General features: G+C 51.2%; 1 pseudogene; it reads right to left on the bottom strand.

Moving 5' to 3' along the window:
- Positions 1-2,315: 2,315 nt before the first annotated feature.
- LOC132658944 (testis-specific Y-encoded protein 1-like) lies at positions 2,316-9,929 on the bottom strand (annotated as a pseudogene).
- Between the last annotated feature and the right edge of the window lie 4,797 nt (positions 9,930-14,726).

Below are 14,726 nucleotides of genomic sequence, written 5' to 3'. Positions count from 1 at the left end.
TCTAGGTCATTCCTTGTCAATGTTGTGCCCCTCTTGCTAGCCTACCACCCCTTACAGCCCACAACATTCTGAATGAGGCCCCCTGTTCTTCCTATCTGTGTAGCTTTCTGTGTGTACCATTTCCTGTGCCCCCATGTGCCATCTCCATGTAGCAGGAAAAGGCCAGAAACGCCTGAGCCTCCAAAAGCACCCAGAAACTGTGATAGGCCTGGGTCTGATCCAAGGTTGTGAAGAAGGTACACATGGATACAGGGTCTCTTCCGATACAAAGAATGGAACCGGAGGCCATAAAAGTAAGGTGGCATCCCTACACGTCTTCCTTTCTGTTTAACACTACCCATGCACATAGAGTCCCCCAACAGATGATGCCCTGGGAAACCTGCAGTTTCTGGGCCCAGAGCTAATGCCTCCATTGGATAGAAAGCAGCTTTACTATCTCAAATGAACCAAGAGGGCTTGAACGACCCATGCCTCAGTGATTTGCTAAATGCCAAGGCTCTCTTTCAGTTGCTCTCATTAGGCCCAGGTAGGACTCCCTACAGGCACACATCCCTGCTTCCCTACACAGCACCCATGCCAAGGAAGCCAGTGCCCAGTTGGGCCCAGGGATATCCAAGACGGTCACCTGGAAGGCAACATCCCTCTGAGTGTCACCTGGGTGCAGATCCCCTACAACACAATCAGAGATTCTGCTCGAGCAAGACTACCAGAATCCTCCTTCAGGTGCAGATGTGCACCTTTGCCCTTAAGGCCCCCAAAGCCAGGGGCAAGACCCCAAAGAAAAGAAAGAATTCATGTCAGAACTTTCAGCACGGACCATGGGGTATCTTTGCCAGGAACACTATTGCCTAGAGTCTGGACCCTGAAAACCAGCAGGCCCTGAACTGCCCCAGGGGCTTCTCTGTCTCCCACTCCCCTGAGGTCCCTTGGGACATGCAGTTTGCCCACCGCCCTTGTCTTTTCTCTGTTCCCTCCCTCACAGGCATATCCTGGCAGAAGATCACACAGGTAAACCTACTTGTGCTTTCCTCGCCTTTTGGCACTGCCAGGGAGGCAGGCTGGAAGTGCCTGGAGGCATGCCACGCTTACAGACCATATCTCTCCTAGGATGCCTGTGGTTTTGCAGATACAGCATACTTTAGCACGTCTCATGTTTTGTGTCATATCGTGCCAGTGTGTGCCACCCTCAGGGAGGTCATGTGCTGGCTGCAGAGCTGATCCGGGGCAGCACTGGTCCAGGACCTTCCCAGCTGTCCTATTCACATGTGTGTGGAACAAGTCTCCAGTGCAGCAGGCAATCTATGACTCTTTCTCCTCAAGCTCTCTGCCCATCTTGGCAGGACCTTAGCGTCACCATCCCAGATCTTGCCATAGCCACGTCCACCATTTCCACAGGCCAGCACACAGCCCCACACACTGAGGGCTCCACAGGCAGTGGTTTCAAAGCCCCACCCCACATGATTTGCTCTGTGTGAACCCTTAGACCATGAACCCCCTCTTCCTGGTCCAAACACACACAACAACACGGTAGGACTGATGAGTGTGTTTTGTATCTGGTCTAACTGCAGATATCTGGAGCCACAGTCTGGAGTTATCATTGGCCATCCTTTCCTCGTTCCCATCCTGGGCAGGGTCAATGCAGAGATACGGCGACAAACCACCTTCACCTTGGTCGCCTCATGACTCCTCTTCTGGTTGCTGAGCACCTCCTCTCCTGCCACCTTCATCTCTGCCTCTGCCCTGGGCCAGACACACACACACACATACACGCATACACACACACACAATCACAGCCAGCATAAATAAGCACACGTGTGTATACACACACATGCTCAGCACGGGGACACAGATGCAAACAACGAGCATAGGTGTTTCAGGAGGTGAAGACGACCGAGGCCAGCAATGTCAGAGATGGCGACAGTAGGTACCATGTCCTGCCCTTGGGGCTCCCTGTTCACTTTCTCCACGAACTCTTCCATATGTTCCCAAGGCAGCCTGAAGCTCCTTCCAGCGCAGCATGTTTGGTGGTTGTGAGACACTGAGTGGTGAATGTGGAAATTCAGTGTTAGGTAAAAGACAACCAGGTACACCAAAAAATGTTTAACAGGCTTTAATGGCAAAGCGTTCCCGGGCAGGGTTCCCAGACCCGAACGGGGCAGGTCAAGGAAATCTGGGCGACCGGACCGCATTGGAAATTTGTTTATATATGCACATTGCGAGGGATGGCTGGGCTAGGGGATGGAGGTTTGGATAGGCTGCTGGTTCATGGTGTCGCGAACTGATAGGTTTCTCTATGCGGCTGGGGCGGGGCGGCTTTAGCTGGCATAGTGTGCTGTCGTTGGTCCCTGGCATCTGGGAGGATCCTCCATTAGGGACTTTCTCACTGGTGGGAGGGAGAGGAGGGGCGGCCCATCATGGCCCCTGGAGTCCGACCTTAAACACAGAAGATCCCAAAGTCAGCACACAGGTGCACTGGGAACCTGGAGAGGACACCTTTTCAATGATAGGCGTTCCCTGGGTAAGGGGCGGGAGTGAAGTGCCCAGGCAATCTCAAACTCAGTGAGCAGCAGGAGGCCAGGGGATGAAAGGGCCCACAAAGGATGATTCTGACAAAGATACTTAATACACACTGCCTCTAGTAGTATCACCTGGACTCTGGTGCTGCCACCACAGCTGATTTGATGGAGACTTGCTTCACTCACGGACACACCAAGTCCCCAAATAGACAGTCTCAGGAGGGCACCTGCTACATGCACAACCCAAATTCAGGCTCTTGCATGAGTCTGAGCATCCCATTTGGGAAAAGACAGTGTCCCTGTAGTATCACACGAGTGTCCCTTCAGGGCCCACGTTCAGACCCCATCTCCACACATGTTTCTGTCAGTTATTCTCATGGAAGAACCTTCCTGCCCAGGGTACTACTTCAGGGGATCGTCCCAAACATCTTCGCTGACAATCTGCTGGCAATATGAGCAAGGTGAACCAGCAGCCAAGAATCCCAAAATGAACTGCTGTGTTCAGGCCCAAAGCAACCACACCTCAGCAATCCTGTTCGATTCTGAGCAGTTGTGACCTGACAACCAGCCGAGAAAGTTAAGGCTCCTGGTGTCCACACTGCGGCTGGATGCTCCCCGTTCAAAGTCCCAGAACCAGTGGACAGGAGTGGAACAACGTGCCCTGTATCCTACAGAGAGGCGGGAGATGGGTGTGGATCCCACAGGTGGACACTCCACAACCTTGCACACCCACACTCATCACCACAGCAACCACGTTTTACAAGTGATGTCAAGGTAATTCTACTTAGTGGTCACTGTGTTCAAGAAGTAGGGGAGTCCTGAAAGGAAAATATCAACTTGTAGTGGGACGATGGATGGCTCCGCAACAGCACCTGTCAGGATAGGAAGGAGGGAAAAAGTTCCTGCTCCTCCTCCTCTTCCTGAGCAGTAGACTTCAAAGAGAAGCAGAAAGGATACAGCTATGGCCCAGGAGCAAGGGATGCCCCAGATGGTGGCTCTCCTCCAAGCCAAGTCAGGCTTCCTCCTCTGCTGGTTCTTGCACATGAACTGGAAGTAGGCCCTGCAGTTTTTCTTATGCTCAGAGCTCAGTTCCACCAGCAGGGCAGCCAGTGCCTGCAGCGCATCTTGCGCATCTTACTACTGGAAGCTCAGTAGTGCTCCCGGGCCTTTCCTGGCCCTGCTCCCCCACCGTCTTTTCAGCTCCTGGGAGAACCCATATTGCTGCTCCTCGTCTGCCACAACCTCCACCTCCTCAATGACTTCTTCCACAAGCAGCTGGAACAACCACCTAATCACCACCACGTCTCTGTCCACCAGGGGTTCACCATCGACCACCGCCTCCACCCTGCATAGGGTGGCTCCTTTGCCTGGCATGACAACTAGTGGCTGCAAGGTCCCAGCCTCACAAAGCCTCAGGATGGCAGGCCACCAACCCCAGCGCCCTGAAACCGGGGATCACAACTAGGAAGGTCTGGGGTCCCAGGATGCTCCTGCATTCCTCTGACGGCCTTTCACATTCCTCTTGGCTCTGGTCATGACCCCAGGCTGGGGCAGATGTGAAGGGATGGGACATAATAGCACAACAAGTGGTGTGCAAATGCGGCTCAGGTTTCAGTAATCCAGTGGGACCCACTAGCTCTTTGGGAGTGGGGAGTGAGGAGGATGGTAGGGAAGCGGGGGCTGGTGTTTGTCCAGTGGCCTGAGGCTGAAGAAAGGGGTGGCAGACAGTGCTGGACATGGTGAAGGGGCCCTGGGGAAATCAGCTGAATAGGCGGATCCCTAGGTGGATCCCTAGGCTGTGAGCCATGCACAGGCTGCTGGCTCAAATCTATCCAATGGCCGAGAGCATGGTGGGCGGCACCCTTATGGACATGCCCCTCAAACATAGGGCATCTTCCACGGTTCCTGTTTGATGGCACACCATATACTGCTCCAGAGAGGTAATGGGTTTTGCATCTGCTGATACCCCAGGCACTGTCCTTTACCAGGTTCTGGAAATTCCAACGACAGGTTCCTGCTTTGCAGTCTGAACAGCACACTCCTGTGTCCCTCAGGACCCTCAGTAACTGAGAAATCTCCCTGAGAATCCAAAGGATAAACAGGGGCTCCACGTGGCTGGATACTTTTCTCCATAGGACAGAGAACCTGTTGTTGTCTGGATGCTAGGGGAGAAGGGAAAAACCCCACTATTGGCTACAGTTGATCTCCACGGTTCAGGGACGCCAGAGCCTTAGGGTACAGAGCTGGCTCTGTGTCTCTTCATCTCTGCTTCTGGCATAGCACTGTTTTGGGCAATCCTTCCATGTGTGTACCAAGGGCTGGTGTCTGTTTGTCTCCATCTCTTTAAGTGGTGCTCTTGCTGTCTGCCACTCTCTGGACACAAGTGCTCATACGAGAAGTTTATATGAGAAGGCAAGCCCTGCTCTTCCTTAGTGAGTTGCACCCATGGGAGATCAGACTTTGTTAGTCCACACATTCGGAGAGTGCTTTCTCAAACTTGAAAGTCAACAGTGAGTGGTCACTGCTGAACTGCAGAAGGTGCGGAGCAACCGTCTCTTCCTCGCTGCAGATGTGAATGCTGCAAAGGTCTCAGGTGGCTTAGCCACTCTTTGCACAGATGGAGAAATGGGGCATGCCCTGGGGCCTGAGGGAACTCCCTGAACATTATTTAAATACCTGCCAGGGAGATGGTAAGGACAGCTCCCCATTAAGTTCCATGACCCACTGGTGCCAGAAATATGCACGGCTGCTTATTTACCCTATCGAGGCCTTTTCAAAGCGGTTCTGTTCTCCATGTGAGAACACATTCAAGCCTGCCCGGTCACCCAAGCCTGTGGAGCTGGGAGCAGCAAGAGGATCAAGCTAAGCCATCCGTCCTATAGTCCTGATACCCAATATATGTGTTTGGCAAAGAGTACAAAGAATGATGATTCAAACTGGAAGACAGCAGGTAGCAGGTGCTTATGCTGCAGTTCTGGTCCATCACTGAAACCACACAAAATAGGCAAGGGTTGCTCATGCTCATGGTAAGGTCAGGGAAAGTATGCCTGGCACTTGGGAAGGATGGAAAGGCCCTTGTATCCGGGTGTTCAAGGGGCTGTGGGGTTACCCACCATGGCTTCTGTGTCTGGGATTGCAACCTGTTCTGTGTCTCAGATCTTCTGCACTCTCACTGGTCACCCCCCGGCACTTTCTTCCAGCCTCTCATTTCTGCCAGGCATCCTTGCTGTACCACTGTGATTCCACTCAGGACTTGCTCACTCAGTGAGTTAACAGGGATCAGTAAGTACCCTGGCTTCAGTGCTTCTGCTAGCTAGAGTCTACGTAGCTTTCCCTATGGTTTTGTGTTTTTGCTATTCAACTTCCATCACCTGGTTAGGCCAGTTCTGACAGCTCGTACTCATAAACATACTGGCAGATGCATCTGCACACACATGCATGAACACACTAATGTCCCTGAGAGGAAACATGCACATATGCAGAAGTACAGGCTTTCTTCTCCAAGAACATGAGTTTTAGTAAGCAACTGACTTTCTTTGTCCTGGTTATTTTCTTTCACTTGCTCATCAATCATGTCAGTTTGCACTTCTAACTCTGTGGCAGCTCCAAGAGTGCTTGAACCACCCATGCCTCACTGATTTACTAAATGCCAAGACTCCCTTTCAGTTGCTCTCATTAGGGCCAGGTAGGTCTTCATACAATCAGCTATACCTGCTTGCCCACAGAGCTGAAGTGCCAATGAAGCCTGTCCTTGGTTGGGCCCAAAGACATCTAAGACAGTCACTGGGAAGGCAGCATCCATCTGAGTGTCACCAAGGGCAGATCCGCTAGACAAAATCAGAGAACCTGCTCCAGCAGGACTGCCAGAATCCTCCCTCAGGTGCAGCCGTGCTCCTTTGCCCGTCTAGACCCACAGCCAGTGGCATGAACCCACAGGAAAGAAGGAATTCATGTCAGGGCTTTCAGCATGAGCCATGGGTTGGTTATCTTTGGTAGGACTGCTATTGCCTAGACCCTGACCCTGAAAACCAGCAGGCTTCAAATTGACCCCAGGGGCTTCCGTGTCTCCCACTCTCAAGAGGTGCCTTGGGACATGCAATAAGCCCACCATTCTTGCTTCCTCTCTGTTCCCTCCCTCACAGGCACATCCTGGCATAATGCCACATACGGACACCCACCCCTGCAATATCTTTGTCTGCCTGCACTGCCAGGGAGGCTGGAAGTGCCTGGAGGCATGCCACATTCGCACCCTGTCTCTCCAAGGATGCCTGTGGTTTATCACGGTTTTGTCTCTCCAAGGACAGCCTACCTTAGCTCATCTTGTGTTGTGCATCACATAATGTGAGTGTGTGCCACCCTCATGGAAAGAGTGTGCTGGCTGATGGGCTGTCCCTGGGCAGCACAGGCCCAGGATGTTCCTGGTTCTCCTCAGGTGTGTGGAACAAGACTGCAGTGCAGCTGACAATCTGTGCCTCATTCTCCTTTGGGTTTCTGCCTTTCTCTGCAGGACCTTAGCCTCCTCACCATCCCAGTCCTGCCGTAGCCATGTCCACATTTCCACAGAATGGCTCCTGTGCCCACAGACTGAGGGCTCCACAGCCAGTGGTTTCAAAGTCCCCGCCCATCTGATTTGTCCTGGGTGAATCGTCAGACCATGTAACTCCTCTTCCCGGTCCAAACAAACACAATAGCAAGGTAGAAATGGTGAGAGTGTTTTTGTATTTGGTCTTCATCTCTGCATCTGCTCTAGGCCAGACACACACACACACACGCACACACACACACACACACACGCACACACACACAAACACACACACGCACACACACACAAACACATCCGACACAAGCACATGTGTGTATACACACATATGCTCAGCATGGGGACACAAACCCAAACAGGAAACAAAGGTATTTCAGGACCCTGTGTTCCCTGTTTGTGTTTGTGTCCCCATGCTGAGCATGCGTTTGTATACACACATGTGTTTGTGTCGGCTGTGTGTGTGTGTGTGTGTGTGTGTGTGTGTGTGTGTGTGTGTGCATGTGTCTGGCCCAAGGAAGATGTAGATATGAAGGCGACAGGAGAGCAGGTGCTGAGCAACCATAAGAGGAAGCACGAGGTGTCCCCAGTCTAAGGGTGGTTGGTCGCTGCAATGTCGGAGATGGAGTCAGTAGGCACCATGTCCTGTCCTGTGGCTTCCGGTCCACCTCCTCCCTGAGCTCTTCCATATTTTTCCAAGGTAGTCTGAAGCTTCTTCCAATGCAGCATGTGTGGTGGTGCTGGGCCACTGAGTGGTGGATGTGGAAATCCACAGAAGATCCCAAAGTCAGCACACAGGTGCACTGGGATGCTGGAGAAGACGCCCTTGTGATGATAGGCCTTCCCAGGGTAAGGGGCGGGAGTGTAAGGTGCAGGCAATCTCAAACTCAGTGAGCAACAGGAGGCCAGGGGATGGCAGGACCCATGGAAGGATGATTCTGACAAAGAAACTTAATTCACCCTGTCTCTAGTAGTATCACCTAGGACTCTCACTCTGCAACCACAACTGATTTGAGGGGACTTGCTTCACTCACAGGCACACTGAATCCCCAAGCCCCAGTCTCAGCAGGCCACCTGCTACATGCATGGCCCAAATTCAGCTTTCACAGCCAGCTTGCATGAGACTGAGCATCCCCATTTGGGAAAGGATAGTGTCCCGGATAGTACACACTATCCCTTCATGGCCCATCTCCAGATCCCTTCACCACAGGCATTTCTGTCATGGAAGAATCTTCTCTCCTGGGGTAGTCCTTCAGGGGATCATCCCACTCGTCTTCGCTGATAATCTGCTGGCAACACTTTGCTGCTGAGCAAGGTCAGCCCTGGGCTGACCAGGATCCGAACCTTCACACGAGCACCCAAGTACTCCAACAACAATCATCAACTGTATGCAGGACAAAAACAATACCACCTCAGCAATCCTGTTTGATTCTGGGCAGTTGTGGCCTGACAACCAGTTGAGAAAGTTAAGGCTCCTGGTGTCCAGCCTGCAGCTCGTGCTCCCTGTTGTGCCGGGCCAATGAACTGGAGTGGAACGATGTCCCCTATACCCTGCAGGAAGAGAGGGGAGATGGGTGTGAATCCCATAGGTGGATCTTCCACACAAATGTACACCCACAATCATCATTCCCGGACTCACATTTTACCAGTGATGTCAAGGTAATACTCCTTAATGATCACTCTTTTCAAGAAATAGAGGTGGTCCTGAAAGGAAAGGATCAGCTTGCTGCTTGACTGTGGATGGCTCGCACCTATACCTGCTAGGATAGGGAGGAGGGAAAAGGTGCAAGCTTCTAGGATCCTCAGCTTGCCTCCCAGGCAGGCATTAACAGCTTCCATGAAGCCTCTCCAAACTCTCACAGTGTAGGAACATGGATAACATGATCCTCCCACACCACGTAGTGCGAGCCATCCACGGTCATGCAGCAAGCTGAACTTTTCCTTTCAGGACCACCTCTCGTTATTCTAAGGAATCACCTTTACAACAATAACTGTCAGCTAAGGCTGCTCTGGTGTACTGTCTCTGGTCATTTCTGACTTAGAGGCTATTCCTCCTCAGATGCAGGCCTGAAGTAGACACACAAAGTCATGGCTGCAACACTTACAGGTGTGGCCCTGCCAATACTCTACTCACTGGGCCTTTGGAGCCTGCCAATTGCCCAGTACCACACTTCCTTCAGGGTCCACCAGCACCTAACTTGCGCCCTTGCCTCCACCCCTCCACCAGCTCCTTCCTCTGCACCTCCCCCTCCTCCTGAGCAGCAGACCCCAAGGAGTAGCAGAAAGGATACCACTTTGGCCCAGAAGCCAGGGATGCCCTGGATGATGGTACTCTTCTGAGCCAAGTCACGCTTCCTCCTCTCATGGCTCTTGCACATGAACCAAATGTAGGCCCTGCAGGTTTTCTCAGGCTCAGAGCTCAGTCCCACTTGCAGGGTCGCCAGTGCCTGCAGTACATCTAGTGCTGGGAGCTCACTCGGGCCTCCAGGCCTTTCCTGGCACTGCTCCTCCACCGTCTTCTCCTCCAGCTCCAGGGAACACCCCTGTTTCTGTTATTCATCCGGCACAACCTCCGCATCCTCAATGATGTCCTCTGCAACCAAGTCTCCATCTGCCTGGGCCTTGCCGTCCTCTCCTGCCTTCACTCTGAAGAGGGTGGCATCTTTGCCTGGTGTGACCGCTGGTGGCTGCAACTTCCCCGCCAAGCACAGCATCACCAGGACAGGCCACGGGGCCCCATCCCCCTGAGCACCCAGGCTTACAACTAAGAAGGTCCGGGGTCTCAGGATGCTCCGGCATTCCTTTGACCACCTCTCACACTCCTCTTGGCTCTGGCCATGACCCCAGCCTGGGTCAGATGCTAAGGGACAGGACATAATAGCACCACAGCAAGTGGTGAGCAATGGTGGCTCAGGGTGCAGTAACCCTGTGGGTCCCACTAGCATTTTTGGTGTGGGGAGTGTGGGGCATGGTTCAGAGGCTATGGCTGGTGTGTGTGGGGGGTGGCCTGAGACTATAGAAATGGGTGGTGGCAGCCCACGACAGGGTGAACGGGCCCTGGGACACCAGCCAAACAGGCAGGGCCCTAGGCTGTGAGCCACGCACAGGCAGCTGACCCAAATCTAGACCAACAGCCGAGAGGGTAGTGGATAGCACACGATGGACACACCCCTAGACTGGATGTCATCTTCCGTGGTTCCTGGGATCCAGCACCACTACATGGCCAGATTCTGTTCCATAGAACTAGCAGGTTTTGCATCTGCTGCTACCTCAGGCGTTGTCATTGATCTGGATCTGGAAATTCCAACCACGCATTCCTGATCCACAATCCAAACAGCACACTCCTGTGTCCCACAGGACCTTCAATAACTGGGAGCTCTCCCTGAGTATCCAAAGGATACACAGGGGTGCCAAGTGGCTGGATACTTTTCTCCATGGGACAGACAGACTGTTGCTGGCCGGATGCTAGGGGAGTAGGGAAAAACCCCACCGTTTGCCACGTTGATCTCCGTTGTTCAGGGACACCAGGACCTTAGGGTACAGAGCTCTTTCTTTGTCTCTTTGTTTCTGCTTTGGCATAGCACTGTTTGGAGCAATCCTTCCTTGTGTGTACCAGGGCTGGTGTCTGTGTGTCTCCACCTCTTTAAGTGGTGTCATTGCCCTTTGCCACTGTATGGACACCAACGCTCATAGGAGAAGCTTATCCTTGGAGTGAAGGCAAGCCCCTACTCCTCCTGAGTGAGTTGCACCAAAGGGAGATCAGATATTTTTAGTCCACAGGTTTGGAGCACACTTTCTCAATCTTGAAAGCCAACCGTGGGCAGTCACTGCTGAACTGCAGAAGGGGTCGGGTAACCCTCCCTCCCTCACTGGACAGACGTGAACCTGCACAGGCCTGAGGTGGCTTGGCCACACTTTTCACAGTGGGAGAAATGGGGCATCCTCTGCTGGCATGGGGAAGCTCCCTGAACCTTGTTCAAACTCCTGCCAGTGAGTCGCTAAGGACAACTCCCTGTTAAGTTCCGTGACTAACTTGTGCGGGAGACATGTATGTCTGCCCATTTACCCTATCGAGGCCCTTTCAAGTAGCTCTGTTCTCCATCTGAGAGCATGTACCAGCCTTCCCAGTTACCCAATCCTTTGGGGCTGGGAACAGGAACAGGATCAATCTAAGCCATCCATCCTATAGCCCTGACCCCTTGTATATGCTTTCTGCAAAGAGTACAAAGAGTGGTGTTTCAGACTGGAAGACTATTCAGGTAGCAAGTGCCTATGCTGCCATGCTGGTCCATTTCTGAAACCTCACATAAATGGCAAGTGTTGCTCATGCTCATGATAAGGTCAGGGAAAGAATGCCCAGTGTTCGAGAAGGATGGAAAGGCCTTTGCAGCTGCATGTCCAAGGGGCTGTGGGGTCACCCACTGTGATTCCACTTAGAAACTGCTCACTCAGTGAGATAACAGGTATTGGTACCCTGGCTCCAGTGCTTCTGATGGCCTGAGTATGTACCTTTCCCTATGGCTTTCATGTTTTTGCTATCCAACTTCCATCACCTAGCTAGGTCACTTCCAACACTTCATATTCACAAGTATACTGTCAGGCATATTTGTGCGGACATATCCACAGACATGCATGTGTGCACACTAATATCCCTGACAGGAAACTTGCAGGTATGCAGAAGTACAAGCTTTCTTCTCCAGGAACATGAGTTTTGGTAACCACCCGCATTTCTTGGTGCTGGTTATTTTCTTTCACATGCTCATTGATCATGTCAGGTTACACTTCTAACTCTGTGATTTAGCCTCACAGGCTACAAAATTTTGGCATTTGCTCTTGACAGGGACCAATCTGCAGAGAATTGGGCAGGGGGAAACACTCGCCCTGGACAGCTGAGTGACAGGCACCTGCATTCTGCATTCTCCCATCACCTTGGACAGCTTCCCAGTACCAGTCAGGCTATTCTGATCCATTGTCTGTGCAATCCTTCAGGGGACCAGAAAACAAGGACGTCTGGGCTCAGCTGACTTGGAGAACTGTCTTCTTGGTGTGCACCTATCTAGGTCATTGCTGGTCAATGTCATGTCCCTTTTGCTAGCCTACCACCCGTTAGGGCCCACAACATTCTGAGTGAGGCCCCCTGTTCTTTCTATCTGTGTAGCCGTCTATGTGCACCTGTCTACCTGTGCTTCCAAGTGCTATCTCCCTTTAGCAGGAAAAAGCCAAAGAGATGCCCGAGCCTCCAAGGGCCCCCAGGGACTGTGATGGGCCTCTGTGTGATCCAGTGTTGGAAGTATTCATGTTTATGTTTGGCAAAACCAATACAATATTGTAAAGTAAAATAAATAAAAAACTATAAAAATTAAAAAACAAAAACAAATTCTTCCCTTAGATGAAGATTGTTTACAACCCAGTGTGTGTCCATTGGCTGAACATGGTCCTTGGAATTTTGCTGATAGATTGGACCCTAAACTTCAACATGATGGCAGAAGGCAGAAAGACATTTAGACGTTGTTCTACAAAAGCAAGAAGAAAGGCACTACTGCCAACAAGATGACTAAGAGGGAACAATAATAGTCTTCTATCATTGGAAAAATATCATGGTCCCAGGGAGAGTAATTAGATAATATAAAAAGGATTCTTGGGAAGGAAAATTCAGACTCTCAGGAATATTTTCTACATCAGGACTTGTGAAATAGTGTTCCAAAAAAAGAGGCAGAAACTGTCTTCACTGAAACATGGAAATTCAAGTGAAAGTTGAACATGATAAAACACTCCAGCTGGGCATCTCCAATATACTTCTTGAAGATGAATTTGCCAAGATTTAGATTGAAGAAAGATCCCGAACTGTAGCCCAAGAATGAACAAGCTATTGCTGCATGGAAAACAGATACGTCTCATTAAGTATAGTGTTAAGTAAAGTAAGCTAGACACAAAGATGCATGCTGTATGATTCCATTCATGTAAAGGTCCAAAAGAGATAAAACTAATCTATATGTTGACAGTCATATATCCTAGTTATCTTTGGAGTGCGGTGATTGGGAGAGACACAAGAGAGTTTTCAGGGTTGCCAGTGATGTTCTGTTTCTTGATTTGGATGCTAATTTCGTGCATGTGTTTAGTTTGTGAGTATCCATTGAACTGTACACTCATGATTTATGTATTTTTCTATATGAGTATTTCAATAAAAAGTTATAAAGCTTTAAAAATAAATAAAAATGTTGTGAGGAAGGTGCACATAGTTAGAGGGCCACTTCTGATACAAGGCATGCAACCTGAGGCCATAAAGATAACGTGGCATTTCCACATGTAGTCACTTCTGTTTATTACTACCCTGACCCACGGAATCGCCAAACAGATGATGACCTGGGAAACCTGCCCTTACTGGGCCCATAGCTCAGGCCTCCCTTGGGCAGATAGCAGCTTTTCTATCTGGACGCAGCTTCCCTCTGAGTTTCAAATGGTGCAAATCCCCTTTGAAAATATCAGACAACCTGCACCAGCAAGACTGCTGGAATCCTCTCTCAGATGCAGACACACACCTTTGCCCCTCAGGCCCCAAAAGCCACAGGCAAGGCCCAGGTGAAGGAAGGAATTTACGTCAGGGCTTTCAGCCTGAACCATGGGATATATTTGGCAGGACTTTCCCTAGACCCTGAAAACCAGCAGGCCCCGAACTGCCCCCAGGGGCTTCCCTGTCTCCCACTCTCCTGAGGTCCCTTGGGACATGCAATGAGCCCACCATCCTCGCTTCCTCCCTGTTCGCTCCCTCATAGGCACACCCCTGCAGAGGAGCACACGCATACACCAAGACATGCACTTTCTTCGCCTTTCTGCACTACCAGGGAGACTAGAAGCACCTGGAGGCATGCCACGCTCACACCTTGTCTCTCTTAGGATGCCTGTGGTTTTGAACGGACAACCTACCTTAGCATGTCTTGCATTTTCTGTGGCATCATGCCAGTGTGTGCCACCCTCATGGAGAGAGCGTGCTGGCTGATGGGCTGAGCCTGGGCAGCCCTGGTCCAGGACTTACCCGGGTCTCCTTTTTATGTGTGTGGGACAAGTCTCCAGTGCAGCAGGCAATATGTACCTCTTTCTCCTTCAGGTCTCTGTCCTTCTCAGCAAGACCTTAACCTCCTCAACCATCCCAGGTCCTCTGTATCCACATCCACCATTTCCACATGCCGGCTCATGTCAGCACAGACTGTGGGCTCCACAGGAAGTGGTTTTAAAGCCCTGCACCACCTGATTTGCCTGGGTGAATCCAGAGACCATGCACTCGCTCTTCCTGGTCCAAACACATACTACAACACGGTAGAAATGGTGAGCGTGTCTCTATATTTCTTCTAATTGCAGATTTCTGGAGCCAAGTTCCTGTGTTATTACTGGCCATCCTTTCCTCATTACCATCCTGGACAAGGTCACGGTGGAGGTACAGTGAGCAACCACCCTCAGATTTGTGATGCCTTCTGTCTCCTCTTCTGGTTGCTTGGCATCTCCTCTCTTGTTGCCTTCATCTCTGCTTTTTCCCTGGACCAGACACGCACACACACATACACACATAAACACAGGCGACACAAGCATGCACGTGTATAAAATTATAGGCTTGATACAGAGACACAAACATATACAGGGAACACAGGTGTTTCAGGAGCTGAAGGCACCATATCCAG

This window comes from Ovis aries, chromosome Y (assembly GCF_016772045.2).
Source record: "Ovis aries strain OAR_USU_Benz2616 breed Rambouillet chromosome Y, ARS-UI_Ramb_v3.0, whole genome shotgun sequence".
Taxonomy (NCBI): Eukaryota; Metazoa; Chordata; class Mammalia; order Artiodactyla; family Bovidae; genus Ovis; species Ovis aries.
Note: the sequence above shows the minus strand (reverse complement) of the source record. Positions and strands in the feature narration are given on the sequence as shown.